This window comes from Chiroxiphia lanceolata, chromosome 24 (genome assembly GCF_009829145.1).
Source record: "Chiroxiphia lanceolata isolate bChiLan1 chromosome 24, bChiLan1.pri, whole genome shotgun sequence".
Taxonomy (NCBI): domain Eukaryota; kingdom Metazoa; phylum Chordata; class Aves; order Passeriformes; family Pipridae; genus Chiroxiphia; species Chiroxiphia lanceolata.
In genome coordinates, this window is record NC_045660.1 from 1,525,850 (window position 1) to 1,543,079 (window position 17,230).

Below are 17,230 nucleotides of genomic sequence, written 5' to 3' on the forward strand. Positions count from 1 at the left end.
AGAGACCACCAGAAGAAGCAGATGGTCAAGACATGAGATCAGAGCTGGAGAGGGGGATGTCAATCAATAGGTTGGAGGACCAGGCTCTGGGATGTGGGACAGAGCAGGCACCAAGCACTGCCCCAGGACAAGGATTTGAGCAATGAGAGGGGCTGCAAAGTCTGGTTTTAGTTTCAAATAAGATAGTATAAAAAAAAATCACAGCTTCGTCGTGCTGCAAAGGTCAGCCCTGCTATTGCTCCACCCCCCTGAGGATGTGTTGAACCTCTGTCAATCCCCACAGCAAACTCTCAGGCAGAATATCCAAATAAATAGGGAATAAAATAACAATAAATAGGGAAAGAACAACCAAACAGCCACTGTATAAATAAGAGCAGGGCAAAATCCTACCAGCTGTAATAGTGTTATGTAAAACTATTCAGAATATCCTTCTGGATGTTGGGCTGCCCCCAAGGCTGCACTGGTAACCTGGGTCAGAGCACCAAAAAGAAGGCAGCAGCAAAAGTATCTCCTTCATCCCTTCACACAGGTTTTTGGCCAAATGTCTCCAGGTGATGCTATTCCACAGCATCCTCTGCACAGGAATGTGGCACAAAACCTCTGGTGTGGTCCAGAAACCCATTTAGGGTGAGCAGTTTATGCTAAAAGATGTGGTCAAACTACCCCGTGTCCAGCAATCAGCAGTGCAGTGTCTGGAGTCTGGAAACACTGATCCCTTTGGAGAAGCTGAAGGAGCCAAACCTGCACTTTTCACTCAAAAAAAAAAAAAAAGTGGGAGGGAATAAAAATCTGCAAATAATTGATGGGTGTAAAAGCTGGATTGAAAAGAAATTATGTAGGGAGTGTGTTTTCCTAATGAGGTAGACTATGAAAAGGAGAATTTAGCCTGAGAATTAAAAAAAACAAGCTACCAGAGAGAAGAGACACCTCTGAGATGGGAACATCCCCCACGGACAGTGGTGGCAGGTCCAGAATGGACCTCTGATCTGGGCAAAGCCAAGCACAGGTTCCTGGAGGAGCAGTAAATCTGACCTAAGCTGCCTCTTCCCCCTCTGATGCCTGGACTTCAGCCCCTTTCCCAGCATATTCCTTCATGGCAGGGCTGAGTTTTAGCTCCATGCTCTCCCTCCAGCAGGACTTCCCAAACTCTGCATCCTTGGGCACATCAGCAGCTCTGGCAGCTGCAGCTCCTGACCCTGCACTGGGAGGACTTGGCCTGGGCTGCACCAGGTCTCCAAATAGCCCCTTCACTCTTAGAAGAACACAAATCACAGTTTGCAAATCCCTTTTTTAGTGAGAACCTCATGTGGTTCAGCAAAGACAGCAAAGACAGTGTGTCCACACCGTTCCTGCTGTTTGGAGTGTGTCTCCCCTTTTCCTGCTGTCCCAGGGTCATGCTCATATCCATTTGCACCCCTGAGATTAAGTGCTGTACTACGAGGTGAGAGTCCTGAGAACAGCTGTAGTTCAACTAAAGTCAACACACACAAATTTAAGACTCTTCTGTGACTTCCTCCGTGCCTTAATTCTTGATGCAAAATGCTGCATTAACAAACTTGAGAACAGAAACCCTTTCATTGTGAGATCCATCTTTATGTAAAGCAAAAGCACCAAAAATCCCCTGCATCACTAAAATCCTCTTATCAAACCTTCGGGCCACAGAAATACATGAACATCACTGAAGAGGAGTGTAGGGTTTGTGCAGTGCTCTGGGCACAAAAAGGCAGCTCTGTGTGTGTGTGTGTGAGGAAAGCCTGGAGACCCCACTGAGCCCTGAATCCCTGAGCCCTTTATCTGAAGTGTCACTGCAGGTGGTTGAGGAGCTGTCTGGAAAGACATCACACACCTTCCTGATGGACAGACAGCTTCAGGGCAGAGCCTCTGGACAAGACAACTCTGCAGGTCCTGCCCATGGACAAGCTGCTCTTGGCTGCTCGGAGCTGGGAGGGATGAGAGGGTGATCCAAATACAGTCACAGAATGTGCAGAGCTGGAAGGGACCCCCAAGGATCATCCAGTCCAACCCTCAGCCCTGCACAGGCCCAGCCCCAAGAGTCACCCCCTGTGCCCCAGAGGATCAGCCAAACCCTCCTGCAGCTCTGGCAGCCTTGGGGCTGTGCCCACTGCCCTGGGGAGCCTGGGCAGTGCCCAACCAGCCTCTGGGGGAAGAACCTTTGCCTGAGATCCAACCTGAGCCTGCCCTGACACAGCTCCAGCCGTTCCCTGGCTGCTGTCCCTGCTCCCCCAGAGCAGAGCTCAGTCCCTGCCCCTCCTCTGCCCCTGCCCAGGAATTGGAACTGCACTGAGGTCTCCCCTCAGTGTCCTCTGCTCCAGCTGAACACACCAAGTGCCCTCAGTGTCCTCCCACACCTTCAAATCCAGGCCCTTCCCCATCTCTTTGCCCTCCTTTGGACACTCTCCAATGGCTCAATCCCTTCCCTCCATTGTGTCCCCCCAAACTGCCCCAATGTTGAGGTGAGGCCGCTCCAGGGCAGAGCAGAGCAGGACAATCCCCTCTCTGATGCCCCCAGGACAGGGTTGGCCCTCCTGGCTGCCAGGGCACTGCTGACAGGGACAACTGGCACCCACCAGGACCCCCAGGGCCCTTTCCACAGTTCATTTCACCTCTCAGCTTGCAGGGACCAACTTGCAGCACTGACCAGAGAAGTAAAACAACATCAGCTCTCATATTCACTCATTACTTGCTGCTTTAAAGGCCAATATTTACCTTTCTGCCAAATAAACCCCAAACTCACAGCATTGGGCAGCCCCTGAGAAGGCTGGACCCCGGACTAGAAACCAGAACCCCTCACTCCACACTTCTCCTTAGGAGGCAGAGCTCTTGCAGGCAGTTGAGTGGGTAATTTTAGCTTATCAGTGAGTGCCAGGAGATGAGAACATTGCTGAAGGACCGTCTGGAGAGGTGTCTGCAGGAAGGGAGCAGCACACCCATCCCCATGCCCACCCCCCCAGCTGGGCAGGGCACAGGCAGCACCACTGCTGTGCCCCCCCAGCCACGACCCCTCCGGGCACAGGGAGCACTTAGAGAGACTCTCTGCAGCTGAAGCTGCCGTGAATGCAGACATTTGTTACCCCTCAGGTCTGTTTTCTAACCTGCAGTGCAGCGTTGCTGGGAGTGCTCGAGCACTGAGTGTGTGTTACAGCACTGCCTTATACAGCAGCAAAGTGATTAATTAAAATTTACAAGACTAATCCAAATGCCTAAACATGTTTCTTGGCGGGAACTCCAGTAACCTGCTGCCAACAACATCCCAAAGCAACGACAACCCCCAAAGTCAACCTCTGGGAGCCGTGAAGAGGCTCTGTCTGATCTAAGCCAGTTGGTAACGGGAGAGGAACGAGGGAGATGTGATTCTTCAGGAAAAACAAAGCACGTGGACACCATAATGTCTGGGATGTCTGGCTCACACCGGGAATAGCCCCTTCCCAAGTCACAAATGCTGGCCAAAGCCCAGTTTTATTAAGTATTTTGCTGCAGCCTTGAAAATAAAACAGTGAACCAGCCAAGTTCACATCCAGCCCCGCGATCCGGGGGATGCTGAGCACTTCCAGCTATCGCTGAGCCAAGCCAAAGGCTTTGCAAAATCAGAGCCTAAATTATTCCCTGGGAGGATTTCTCCATAAAGCTCCAGAGGACGCAGATATCGATCACACTTCTGCCCCCAGATCCCCTCGCAGAATATAATCCAATAACTTGATACTTCGGGTAACCTTTGAAAACTTCCAATTGCGATTTCTCAGGGGGAAACATTTGAGACTAATTTAGAGTGAAGGGAGTAAAACTGGGGTTAAAGCCCAGTTTTCCCATTTAAGTGGGAAAAAAGACTCAGGGAAATGTCACAGTCGGCTCTGGCAGGTTTACAGAGGTGGAACCCTCGGAGCTGCTCGCTGGGAGCCGGTGGCATAAATCAAACAGATGAGAGGGAGGAGACTCTCTAAAGGCTGATCTTGCTGGGCTTTTCCTTAACAGCCCCTTCCCTTGCAAAATGTAAATAAATGGCCAACTTTTAGCTTGATGAACTAATCTTTTCTAGCCCTGAGAGCAACGCCTTGCACTTAATTATCATCACTAAATGATTTCAGTGTTTTCAAAGCACACTGGTTGCTTATTGGTAATGATTTCACTGCCATGAAGTAAAACCTTGCAGGGATGAATGGGAATGTTACTCATGGAAACACAGCTCGTTTATAACTCTATTTTAGACACTTAAATTAGTAAGGATCAACTCAGCCCGACTGGAATAATAATTTTAGCAGCAGAGTCAAGAAGCAAGTGAAAAACAAAATGCCTTATCCCGAGTAAAAATAGTTGTGCTGTCCCACCATTTCTCTAGAGAACCCTCTCAGCTCCCCCTTCCAACTGGAAATTTGTCATGGCAGAAGCCCTGGTCTGGGGAAGGAGATCTTTATGGCCCCCATGAAAAGTCACTGCCTTGTGCCAAGTTACACACACCTGAAAATTGTCATCTGCACTTACTTGGGGCTCTGGGCTCTGCTCCCTCCGTGTGTCCTACATCTGAATTTGGGACACTCAGGGCCCTCCTGCAGCCCCTGCTCGTGGGGAGGCACAGAACTGTGCCCTGCTTGCCAAAAACACAACAGCCCCTTAAGGAAAGAGCTCTGAGCTTCAGGAGCACCCGCTCCTGTGCTCTGCTCAGGGCTCTCCCAGCAGCCCGGAGAGGGCCCTGCTTTCCAAGGTTGAGCAATGTCTCCCACTGATCTCAAGAGCCAGGCAAATATAATTCAGCACTCACACAAATGAGATAGTGGGGAAGTTGCATAAGATTCTGGCACAGCTGGGAACAGACTCGAGGACTGATTAAATCTGGCAAATCTCACCCAGCCTGACACATCCTGCTCCTTTCAGGAGCCAGGCTGGTTTGTGCTCCCTCCTGCTTCTGGACCATCCCCCCACGGGGACTCCTGGCTTTTCCCAGGGCTCTGCTGCCTGCTAACGAGCTGGTTGGGCTAATTAGCAAACTTGAGTTCTGTGTCCCCATGAACTGTTCCCAGAATCAAAGAATCACAGAATCACTGAGGTTGGAAAAGACCTCAGAGATCACCAAGTCCAGCTGCCAACCCAGAACCAGCCAGAAGATCACCACTAACCCTTGTCTTCAGGTGCCATATTCACATGTTTTTTGAACACTTCCAGGGCTGGGGACTCCATCACTGCCCTGGGCAGACCCTTCCAAGGCCTGACTACCCTTTCAGCAAAGAATTTTCCCTAATATCCAACCTGACCCTCCCCTGGCACAGCCTGAGGCCGTTCCCTCTCCTCCTGTCCCATGTTCCTTGGGAGCAGAGCCCGACCCCCCCCTGGCTCCCCCCTCCTGTCAGGGGGTTGCAGAGCCAGAAGGTTCCCCCTGAGCCTCCTTTTCTCCAGGCTGAGCCCCCCCAGCTCCCTCAGCTGCTCCTGCTGCTCCAGACCCTTCCCTGGAGATCTCCAGCCCCTCCATGTCCTTCTTGTCATGAGGGGATGACTCACTGGTACAACCAGTTCCTTGCCCAGCAGCAGCAGCAGGACAGGGAACTCCACAAGGATAAATGGGAAGGTTCCTGGTCCTGCAGCCAACACAGCACTGCCTGTGTTTGCTTTTTCTAAAAATCATCACAAGTGAAAGACGAGTTTAATTAAACAATGTTTATTTGCACAGTCGAGAAATGCCAAAATTACAGCTCCACAAGCTTAATTTGTTCCATTATGAGGAAGCACTGGGCTTCACATCCATGAAAAGGTACTTTCCTTTTCCTTTTGTGTAAATTTTATAGGAATTCTGCCTTGTTCTGCTACTGGATGAAGAAGGTGGAGCAAGCCAAGAAATGCAGGCTTAGTGCTATGTGATATCAGACAGGGCTGACCTATTATCTGGGATATCTTAATGTTCTTTTAATATTGTTTTCATGCAATTGCACTTAAATTGCCTGATAATCTAATTCAAATGGGAATATTTCTCCTCCCAAGCAACAGTTCATTGTCCTTAAGAGCACCAAACCCAGGGGCTGCTCAGCAGAGAGGAATGTCCAGGGCTGACAGAGGGCTGGAGAATGGTCCTGGGACAAATTCAGGCTTTTTAACCCTTTCACTGCACAGCCTGAGCACTGCCTTAAATATATCATGGCTACTAATTATCAACCATGGTCATTAACTGCCCAGAGCACAGATTTTGCCCCCTGTGTTTCCCTGTATCACAGATGCTGTGACACGACTCCAGCATGACATAACTTCAATTATTTGGGTGTCAACATTTGCAGAGTTTCTCTATCTATAGATTCCAAATCACAGCTGATGTTGCTAAGCATCTGTATGTCTAAATTTACACCAATTTTCACTGTATTTCTATGGAAAAAATAAGAAGTCCCATCCCTGGAAGTGTTCAAGGCCAGATTGGAGCAACCTGGTCCAGTGGAAGGTGTCCCTGCCCATGGCAGGGGGTGGAATGGGATAAGTTTTGAGGTCCCTTCTGCCCCAAACCAGCCTGTTCTGCTATGAAAGAAGGAGAGAAGTGATGTCATGAAGTGTTGCACACCCAGATGAGACCATCCTTTAGCACCAAGGCAGAACAAGAGGGTGAATTAAAGTAACTTGGTAATACCTGGGCAAGGAAACTTTTCTGCAGGCAAAGAGCTACAAGGGCTGAAAATAACAGATGGATTCACCTCTAACCAGTCAGGTAATTTTATTGCATGTTAATGGTCAGTGTGGTGTGTAAATGTTCACATGTGAAATGTTCAAATATGAAATGTTCAAATATAAAATGTTCACATATGAAATTTTCACTTATAAAATGTTCACATATTTTCCTATGTTCAGTGATAAAGTTTTCACTTATAAAACGTTCACTTATAAAATGTTCACTTTAAAAAGAGGCTTTTCACCCGAGGGTGCTGGAGTGTTTTACATATTTCCACTAAAATACCCTCCCTGTCTGTCCTGCCCCGTGTCAGGTGTCATCTTCCTGTGTCAGTTATTGGGGTTTTAACCCCACTCTGTCAACATACAAATTTCAGCTCGCCACAGTCAGGATTTTTCTTGCCTGAGTGTTGAGATCAGCCTTTCCACATCCCTGTAAGGTCTCCAATTGCTTCCCAGCGCCAAGAAAAAACCGATTTCTTCTGAACCAGAGCAGGGGTGAGAAGTTGCCCTCGCTGCCCACCCCCCAGGCACCTCCAGGTAGGAAGGAGTGTTATTGTGGGTATTTATCACCCCTTTACTGCCACAAGGGCACCGTGTCAGGAGCCCCATTTAAGCTCCATTATAACTCCTTTTGAGTGACAGACACAGAGTAATGAGTGTCATTGCCTGGGGAAGGCCAGACCAAAGGGAAGCTCTAAATAGACCTGTCAGGGAGATGCTAAAGAGACTAATACATCAACTCCACCGGCACCCAACACAGAGAAACCTTTTAATCCACTGGGCTTTCAATTTGAAATGTTTACCAAGGCCCAGCATCTCTAATGCTGGATAGGTAATACGCTTTTTTTTCTTTATGAATAATTGTAATGACCCCTCTAAGTACATGACTGGATTTCTTTTCATGAAAAACAAGCAAAAGAGGAGGAGAAAAGAAGAGGCAGGCTGCCAGGGATCCGAGTGCTTCAGTAGCTGACAAAAGACAAGAGAATTTGGGCTGCCTTTCTTTTTTTTTTTTTTTCTTTCTTTTTTTTAATAATAATTAAAAAAAAAAAAAAGCAGCTTTGGAATGATGAATTCACAAGTTGTTATGGGAACTGGCAGCACAGATGATGCCCCAAAGGAGCGCTGAGCAGCGTCTTTAGGATCTGGAGGGATAATAATGTAACACAGACGTCTGGAATAGGCATGGATTTCACCAGAACTGTGGGATAAGTTGTAACCTCACCCTCAGAGTGCACAGTCCGTGTGCCAGCACAGAGCCAGGGCCTGGGCAGCACATCACACCCAGGCTGAGGTGCTCCCTGGGGTTCTGGCCCGTCCCAGCCTCCCGGGGCCATGAGGAGAGGATCCCTCCTTGTTCTCCTTGTTTGGTTGTTTACTTTGACAACACATTCATCTTCCTTCACACTCCTCGCATTTTCCAGCACCTCTGTGCTTGGAAATGACCCCACTCAGCATCGGCAGCACTTGGAAATGCTGGAAGTGAGGAGGACATGAGAAGAAGATTTTATTTCTTTGGAAAGTAACTGCGGCCATCAGCTCTGCTCAGATCACAGGATCCCAGGATGTGCTGAGCTGGAAGGGACCCCCAAGGACCATCCAGTCCAACCCTCAGCCCTGCACAGGCCCAGCCCCAAGAGTCACCCCCTGTGCCCCAGAGGAGCAGCCAAACCCTCCTGCAGCTCTGGCAGCCTTGGGGCTGTGCCCACTGCCCTGGGGAGCCTGGGCAGTGCCCAACCAGCCTCTGGGGGAAGAACCTTTGCCTGAGATCCAACCTGAACCTGCCCTGACACAGCTCCAGCCATTCCCTGGCTGCTGTCCCTGCTCCCCCAGAGCAGAGCTCAGTCCCTGCCCCTCCTCTGCCCCTGCCCAGGAATTGGAACTGCACTGAGGTCTCCCCTCAGTCTCCTCTCGCATGGGAGGAGAGAAATGTGAGGTTTGAAGGACTGACTCTCTGCTCCCACCCCTGCAAACCCAGGAGCAGTGAGTGCCTGGCTGTGCTTCCCTCTCTGGTGGAAGAGGCATTTTGCAGCTCTGCACAGGCACGGACAGGCTGGGAGTGCTCGGCAGGATGAGGATTTTCCAGGAATGGAGACAGATAAAGCCTGTGGGCTGTTTTCGGAAGGGGAAGATTTAATTTACATACACCTTCATGCACATGAGGGGCTGGAGCGTGTCCAGGGAAGGGAACGGAGATGGGGAAGGGGCTGGAGCAGCAGGAGCAGCTGAGGGAGCTGGGGGGGCTCAGCCTGGAGAAAAGGAGGCTCGGGGGGGACCTTCTGGCTCTGCAACCCCCTGACAGGAGGGGGGAGCCGGGGGGGGTCGGGCTCTGCTCCCAGGGAACAAGGGACAGGAGGAGAGGGAACGGCCTCCAGCTGTGCCAGGGGAGGGTCAGGTTGGACATCAGCAGGAATTTCTTGCTGGAAAGGGTGGTCAGACCTTGGCAGGGGCTGCCCAGGGAGGTGTGGAGTCCCCACCCCTGGAGGTGTTCACAGAATGAGTAGATGTGGCACTTCATAATCTGGTTTATTGGGCACGGTGGGATTCAGTTGAAGGTTGGATTTGATGATCTCAGAGGTCTTTTCCAACCTTCACGATTCTATATTTTGTCTTTTAAAGGAAAGTTACAGCACAGGTAGCAGAGAACAGCTAAACTGGTCACAGCTAAACCTGGAGTTTGCACATCTGCCCTGGATTTATAGGTGACACATATGTGTAGATAAAATCTGAATTACAGCTGTTATACAATGATTTCACCCTCAGGTGAGATCATATAACACAGAACATATAACAGCATCTACTACAGGCCAGAATGGGAATATTCTCCAGTGACCCTCACTATACAAAGGGCTTGGTCAAAGCACCACAGCAACATCCTTGGAATAACCAGTGTGGGAGCAGACAGGGACACACCACAGGAACCAGGGGCTTCCTGGCCAGCAGTGACACCTCTAGGGATTGAAAAGAGGTGTCATGGCATGGAAGGTGCAGGATCCCAGCCACAAAGCTGAGATGATACTGAGCTCTGTAAAAAGCAATATAATTACTGTTCCAGAGCCCAGCCCCAGCTGCCAGCACAGCCCCTGAGCTCATCCCTGTGCTTTGTAATCACAGCCTATGGACATCCTGGGCCCTGGGAAATGCTGGGAAAGGAGTGCAGAAGAACAGGGCAAAGTCCCACATCACTGTAGCCTATTAATTGTTCAGTATTGGTGCCTCTGGGTGGGAATCAGCTCAGCAGCTGGGGTTTGCAGGTCTCTGTGGGGTCTGTGGGCTGGAGATGAGAGCACAGCCCATGTGCTTCCCCCAGAGCTGCTGCTCCCTCTGGGAAGAAAGTCCAGTGAAACTCTTGAGGTTCCTCTTGATCTGCCTTCCAAAACCCTTCTTCAAAATGGACTTTGCTGAGCTGTGTAAATTCTGACACCCCAGTCCCCCACCAAGCCCCTAAATCAGTGTGCCCTGGTCCCCCTGGGCTGGGCTGGGCAGGGGCAGCCTGGGGGGAAGCCACAATTCCAAGCCACTTTCCATGTTGCACCCCTGCAACACAAACCTACCCACAACACACTCCCACTGCATATGACTACATTTATATTTGTGTTGTAAATAAAGTGTGGGGTTTGCCATTCAGTCCTGTTTGTGCCTCCCTTCCACCTGCCCCGGGAGTCCATCAGCCTGTGCTATTTTTCCAGCTGCCCTTTCAGTCTGTGCCAGGAGAGGGCTCTTGGTCTCCTTCCCCTTTGTAACCTTCAGACACCAGAATTTATAGACTCCATCAAATGAGCATGAAAAGAAGTATTTCCTGCACCAAAAGCTTGTAGGAATGCCTTTAGTTGCCGAGAAGATAGAAAACTCATTTGTGATTCTTTTTTCTGCACTACAAGACCTTTCCTGGAGTTTGAGAGAATGAAAGAACTGAGGGGTTTACCACAGTACCTGCAGTTTGCATTTACCTGGTGATTTTCAGGGACCTCCTGCCAAAAGTCTGACTGTGAGCTCTTCCAGAAGGTAATAAAACCTGCCCCCTGCCTCCTCTGCAGAACTACTTAATGGGGTTGGGAGCTTTGCTCTCCATCTCAAATTAACTCCAAGGAAGAAGGATAATATTCATATTCTCAGTCCATATTCTCAGTGTTGGCTGTTCTTTCCTCTTTGGCCAATCTGCCAAGCCCCACCAGCAGACCCAGGTCCCCACTAGAGTGTCCTGCACAGCCTGTGGTGGGGGTGCTGTGGATTGTCCTCCCTCTTCTCTCCTCGAACTCTATCTCCCACTCAGCCAACTCAGCCAAAATTCCCCAGCCGAGCTCTCCATGTCCAGCTCTTCCCTCCACTGCCCTTCTACCACATTTTACTCCAGTCCATCAGAAAGGGAAGGGGAAAAAAGTCCTTTCTTGATGGAGTTCACAGATGTCCCAAACAGTCCCCATCCCTCCTGTCTTCGAGAAAAGCTGGAGGAAACTTGGCAGAGCCCAGGAATCATCACCTATAAATTATGGGCTGTGGGCTGAGAACCAGCCCAGACTGAGAGGTTTCCTTGAGTCATGTGAAGTCGTTGTGCTCGCACTCACCCAACCTGGGGCCTTCCAGAGGGTTCAGGGGTCACATCTCAGGTCATCCAGCTCTTCCCTGCTCCCTTGTGGGGTTCTGACTTCCAGGGACATTTCAGACAGGAAAGCAGGAGGTGCTGTGCAGAAGAACAACCCTCTCTGCTCTGTCTGAGGGTTTGAACCAGGTACAGCTTCTCTACAGAGCTCTCTCCAAGCCAGCTCAGCAAGGCAGGTTCTCCACAGAACTGTGCTCCTTGTGGAGGAAAACAAGGTCGCTCCATGATTTGCTCCTTGTGCTCCTGCCTGTAATCCAGAGCTCCTGACAGGAGCCAAAAACCACAAGTGTTTCCTATCAAAAATATCATCCCATGAGCAACACTCTGCCACAGCTCCATGGGACTGTGTTGGACAAATCCCTGCCCCATCCCTGGAAGTGTCCAAGGCCAGGTTGAAGGGGCTGGGAGCAACCTGGGCTAGTGGAAGGTGTCCCTGCCCATGGCAGGGATAGAATGAGATGGGATCCCTTCCAACCCAAGCTATTCTGGCATTCTGTGATCTCCCTCACCAAGATTTGTTCTGTATGAGCGCAGGATCCCCACGTTATCCCGGCCTTTGGACACTGGGAGTGTAAAAGGATGTGAGAACACACCTCACATGGAGGGTGTGATGCCTCCTACTCTGAGGTGAGGAAAGGAAACAGGTCATTCCCACCCCTACAGAAATCTCAGGGTTACCAAGGTGCTGTTTCCTCCTCAGACATGAGGCTTTATCCAAGTGTGTCAGGAGTTTTTAAGAGGGCAATTTATCACTCGAGACAGTGCTTAGTGAGAGAGTATTAAACTATGCACAGAGGGAAGTACAACAGTGGCCCTTAAAAAGCAGCCTGGCCCTTGAGAGTAAGAGCACTAATATGGGATTTAAATAGTTCCTCTTGTGCACACTTAATGCTGTTATAAAGAGGACAGAAATGTGTCACTCTGGGCACAGACCTTCTCTTAATTATACCTGCTGCATGTTATCAGTAATAAAGGAAAAGTGACATAGAGACAGCTGATAAATTAATTCCTTTCTCCTTCTGGGAACCCCAAACAAAAGAAAAACCAGAGCAGTGAGATCCCGGGTCCAAAACACAATTTGCACTGATCAGCCCCCCACTAATCTGAAGGGAATCTCGGACTTTCCCTCGGAAACCCATGTTGAGCAAACACTGCCAGTGTTCACTTCCTGCCCTCCAGTCCATCCCAACCCCGGTGAGAACTCCAACAAGCTGCTCTCAGTGAAACAGCCCCTTCCAGCTGCAAGGAGGGTTTGCATTTCTTCCAAAAAAACAAACACAAAGCAGGGCAAACAGGCTCCCATCTGACTTTTATCAAAGCCTGGATGAGGGGGGACTTTCAACACTGCCTTCCAAGCAGCCCTTTGTAAAGAGGGGAGGATGGGTAAAAATAACTTGTAATTAGAGTCTAATGAATCAGCACCGGTTGTCTCGCCAGCTCCACGTGCTGCTTGATCGCTCCATATTCACAGAATATGCTGAGCTGGAAGGGACCCCCAAGGACCATCCAGTCCAACCCTCAGCCCTGCACAGGCCCAGCCCCAAGAGTCACCCCACGTGCCCCAGAGAATCACCCAAATGCTCGTTTCATCGGGCAGGACCAGCCGGCACATCCCTGCTCCTGCCCCACAAATGTTCCTCCTCTCCCCCCAGCGCAGGTTCAAACTCTGTTTCACCCCGGAGGAGAACAGGACATGACTTTAGCAGGCCAGGAAGCCCAAGGAAGCTGCAGCCCTGCCCAGCTCCGGGGGCTGATGCCCCTGGCAGCCCATGAAAGCGGAGGCCGCTCCCCCTGTTTTACCCATTTGCGGCGCTTGGTCACAGCCAAGAACTGAGCTGCGTAAGCAGGGCCGAGCCTCCTCTGTGGCACAGTGGGAATCGATTCAAACCACCCCAAAATTCCTTGGCAACAAGCCCTAGACTTCACAGCAGCAGTAATTCAGTGCCTTTCCATGAAATGCTTCTCATTCCCAGCCCTCCTCGCGGTGCACGCGCGGCCCTCGCCCCGTGGTGCTGTGGGGAAGGGAGATGCCCCGGCAGGTCCTGCGTGGTGGGAATAATGGACTACCTGGATTCTGCTTCTAAAGCAGCTCAGAAGAGCATTTCAACCTGGCAACATGTCTGGCAGTGCCATCAGCAGGGACTGACACCGTGCTCAGCACAAGTGACACGCAGACAAGGTGCTGCTTCTGACAGATGAAATAATGAGAGCTCCAGGAAAGAGGAATAAATTCCCTTTGCTGATGACTGCAGAGCAAATTTGCAAAGTTTGCAAGGAAAAGCAATTTTTTTGTTCCAACTGCATGTTCCTCCTGAGAGATGAAAATTTAACTGGGGGTTTTTTTCCTTCTTGCATCTTAATAAAAGTCCTATTAAAGACCATTTCTAAATCTTTTACTTCAGCTTGTGGTTTCAACTAGACCAGAGAAGAAAACTGATTTTCAATTCAGAGCACAGTCAAAAATAAAGTGAAGTCCAGGTTCAGTTAAGAAAGACTAGAAAGGGTTGTCAAAAACATGGTTTGATTTACTTTCATTTCCTTTTTTAAATATACAGGATATTGTAGAATTTCAGAATATTTTGGGTTGGAAGGGAACTTAAAGCTCATCTCATTCCACCCCCTGTCATGGGTAGGGACACCTTCCACTAGCCCAGGTTGCTCCAAGCCCTGTCCAACATGGCCTTGGGCACTTCCAGGGATGGGGCAGCCACAGTCAAAAATCATCAAATATATCAATTATATCAAATATATGAAATCATCAGTTATATAAAATAATCAGCTTTGCTTTACAATTCCTTTAGTTAGAGAAGTGTGTGGAGCTGCAGAGACCTAGACTGAGTGGTTTCAATCCAAAGGCCAGCTCCATATCCAACACCAGAGACAACTTTTCTGTTAAACCTTTCCATCATCTTTCCCACTAAACTTTTATTCTGCAAAATGCAAACATAACATATCCAGATTTAGGTAGGTTGAGCAAAAGCTTTGTCCTCTTATTTTATTCATTTTCCCATTTCCTGGAGAATCTCTCAAGGGAAAACACTGTGAATAATTTCTCTAATTCCCCTGTAAAAATATGCAACACAAGAAGTGGGAGAACCTGCACATCCCCCCCAGTACTGAGCCTGTAGAAATCCTTCATGGCAAAAAACATCCCAATTTGCACAAGTCAAATTAAGAAGGTTTCAACACATAAAAAATTATTTGATATAACAATCCTCATTATCTCAGCAGAAGGTGGTGAAGGGTTTAGAGGAGAAGCCGTGGGAGGACACTGAGGGCACTTGGTGTGTTCAGCTGGAGCAGAGGAGACTGAGGGGAGACCTCAGTGCAGTTCCAATTCCTGGGCAGGGGCAGAGGAGGGGCAGGGACTGAGCTCTGCTCTGGGGGGACCAGGGACAGCAACCAGGGAATGGCTGGAACTGTGTCAGGGCAGGCTCAGGTTGGATCTCAGGCAAAGGTTCTTCCCCCAGAGGCTGGTTGGGCACTGCCCAGGCTCCCCAGGGCAGTGGGCACAGCCCCAAGGCTGCCAGAGCTCCAGGAGGGTTTGGCTGCTCCTCTGGGGCACAGGGGGTGACTCTTGGGGCTGGGCCTGTGCAGGGCTCAGGGTTGGACTCCATGATCCAAGGGGTCCCTCCCAGCTTTGGATATTCTGTGCTTCTCTGATTCTAAGCAATGGTCCTGCCATGACTGTGGCCCAAACTCACATTTAACTTCCCAGAATCCCAGAATATGCCGAGTTGGAGGGACCCACAAGGATCATCCAGTCCAACCCTCAGTCCTGCGCAAGCCCATCCCAGGAGTCACCCCCTGTGCCCCAGAGTATTGTCCAAACTCTTCTTTGAACTCTGTCAACTCAATTCCAGTTCCATCCCTGCAGCCCAGGGGCACAGGAGGGCACTGCCAGTGCTGTGCCTTTGGTACAACTCTGACCCCATGGACAGGCTGAGATCCCACGGGACTTTACAAAGGATCCTGAAGCACGTTACCCATCCCACAGGACAGAAAGATGCCTCGACAACACCGAGAGGAGATTTTCCTGATGTCCCACGGATCCTGGTGGAAAACCACGGCTTTGATAGGTTTAATATCAACTCTCAGAACTCAAGGTCTGAATTTCCCTGATTGAACAGAACTCTCCTGAGCTCCAGCATCATTTTCAGGACATACCATCCCCTCTATCAAATAAAACTCTGTGATAACAACTGTCTCCTACAGCTCTGTGTGCACTGCCTGGACACACAGAATGATAATGTTCTTTTATTTCAGGGTTTCTTTCTGGTCTGATTGGTTAAGTCATGCAAAAAGGGACCCACAGCTTGGTTTGTAAATGCATTAACCATTAATTATATTGCTACAAAACGTGAGGCCACAAGAAGGAAGGGTAAAATAAGCATTCAGGTTGGTTTCCTTGTTTCAGGCTTGTTATTTTTGGCTAAATTCCCTGCCTTTCATTTAAAGGCCGGGTCAGAAGATGACATCCCAACGGAGCAGAGCGTTTTCCTTTTCTCTTCCCTCTCTTTTGATCCTCCCTTGTTCTGCAGCAAGAAGGCCACGAGCTATTTCCATGGCTAAGGAGAACACAGATTGAAAACTATTCTGCAGAAAACAGCCCTGGAAAGGCAGGAAATTCAGGAAGGAATGTCAGGAGCTGCTGCAGGAGTAGAGAAAATCCCAGTACGACCATGGGAGACTGGGCTGCAGCTGGGAAGCTCTGGTTCAAAGCACCCAGACAAGGCATGGAAGAAATGCCAAGTTTGGGGGTGTTTTAAGCTAGACTGAAACTTTTGGTGTGCTTTAAGCTTGATTTAAACTTTTCCACATTCTCCCCCACGGCAACTTGAGCACAACGTTCAGCACAAGCAACTTGTCCACCAAGTGCATCTGCTCAGGGTTAGAACCAAGGCTGCCTCACCCCTGACTGGGCAAAGTGCACCTGGATTTTATATTTTTTGGAGTGAGGGAGAAAGGGATGTGTCTGTGGGCACCTCTGGATGATCCATGTCCAGGGGATAAGGATGCTCAAAATATTCCATTCCCTTCTCAGGAGGGAAGGAGGGGGAGCTTCTCAATTGACTCTTAAATTTCCAGTAGTTAATTAAATCTGTTAGTAAGTAAAGATATACTGAATATATTTACTTTATCAACAATATTAGTAAATAAATATATATTTAATATATTTAATCTATTAACAATATTTACTAACTTCTCAGGGATTTCTAAGCCACTCTGGCTTTTATCTCACAGGCTGCAATATCCAGGGCTAGAAGTGGCCCAAAAAACCCCCCCTCAAAAGCAGGTAAACTGTCAGCATGGCTGGGACTTGGAGATAAAAAATTCCCCTGGGCTAAATATGATTTTCTGCCTCTCTTTGCACTGGGGGGCTGCAACTCCAACCCAAGTACAGGCAGAGTCTCCCCCAAGGTCAGACACGACCACCACAGCCCAAAGCCTTGCATGACCAGTCAAACCCTTGACTCTGGAAGTAACTGGAAGAGTGACAGGCTGAAAATCCAGCCTTGGGATTTGATGTGCAGAACTCAGGGCCAAATAAAAGCAGCTGCTGGAAAATCTTGAGCAAAACAGAAAATAAGAGTGTGCGAGGCTGAGGCTGCTCCAGGCCAAGCTGTGACATCACGTCTCACAGGTCTCCTCGTGGAATATGATGTTCCTTTCCTGGAATAATAGTGAGGAATAATAGCCCTGGGCAGAGAAGTAATGTGGGAAAATACTTGTAATGCCCACATGACCCCAGCACGTGGGGTCTGGGCCTGCCTGGATCCAGCCCTGGGTGTTGGAGGACACAGGGATGGGGCTGTGAGGGCAACGAGCAGCAAAGACACAAAAACACAGAGAAAGCAGGTGAGATTTGGCTTCAAAAAGGAGCTCAATAAATCTCAATAAATGTGGAGAGCAAAGCAGGTGTGGACAGGACACCATCACCAAGGGAGGTTCAGCCCAGCAGGCACAAAGGGC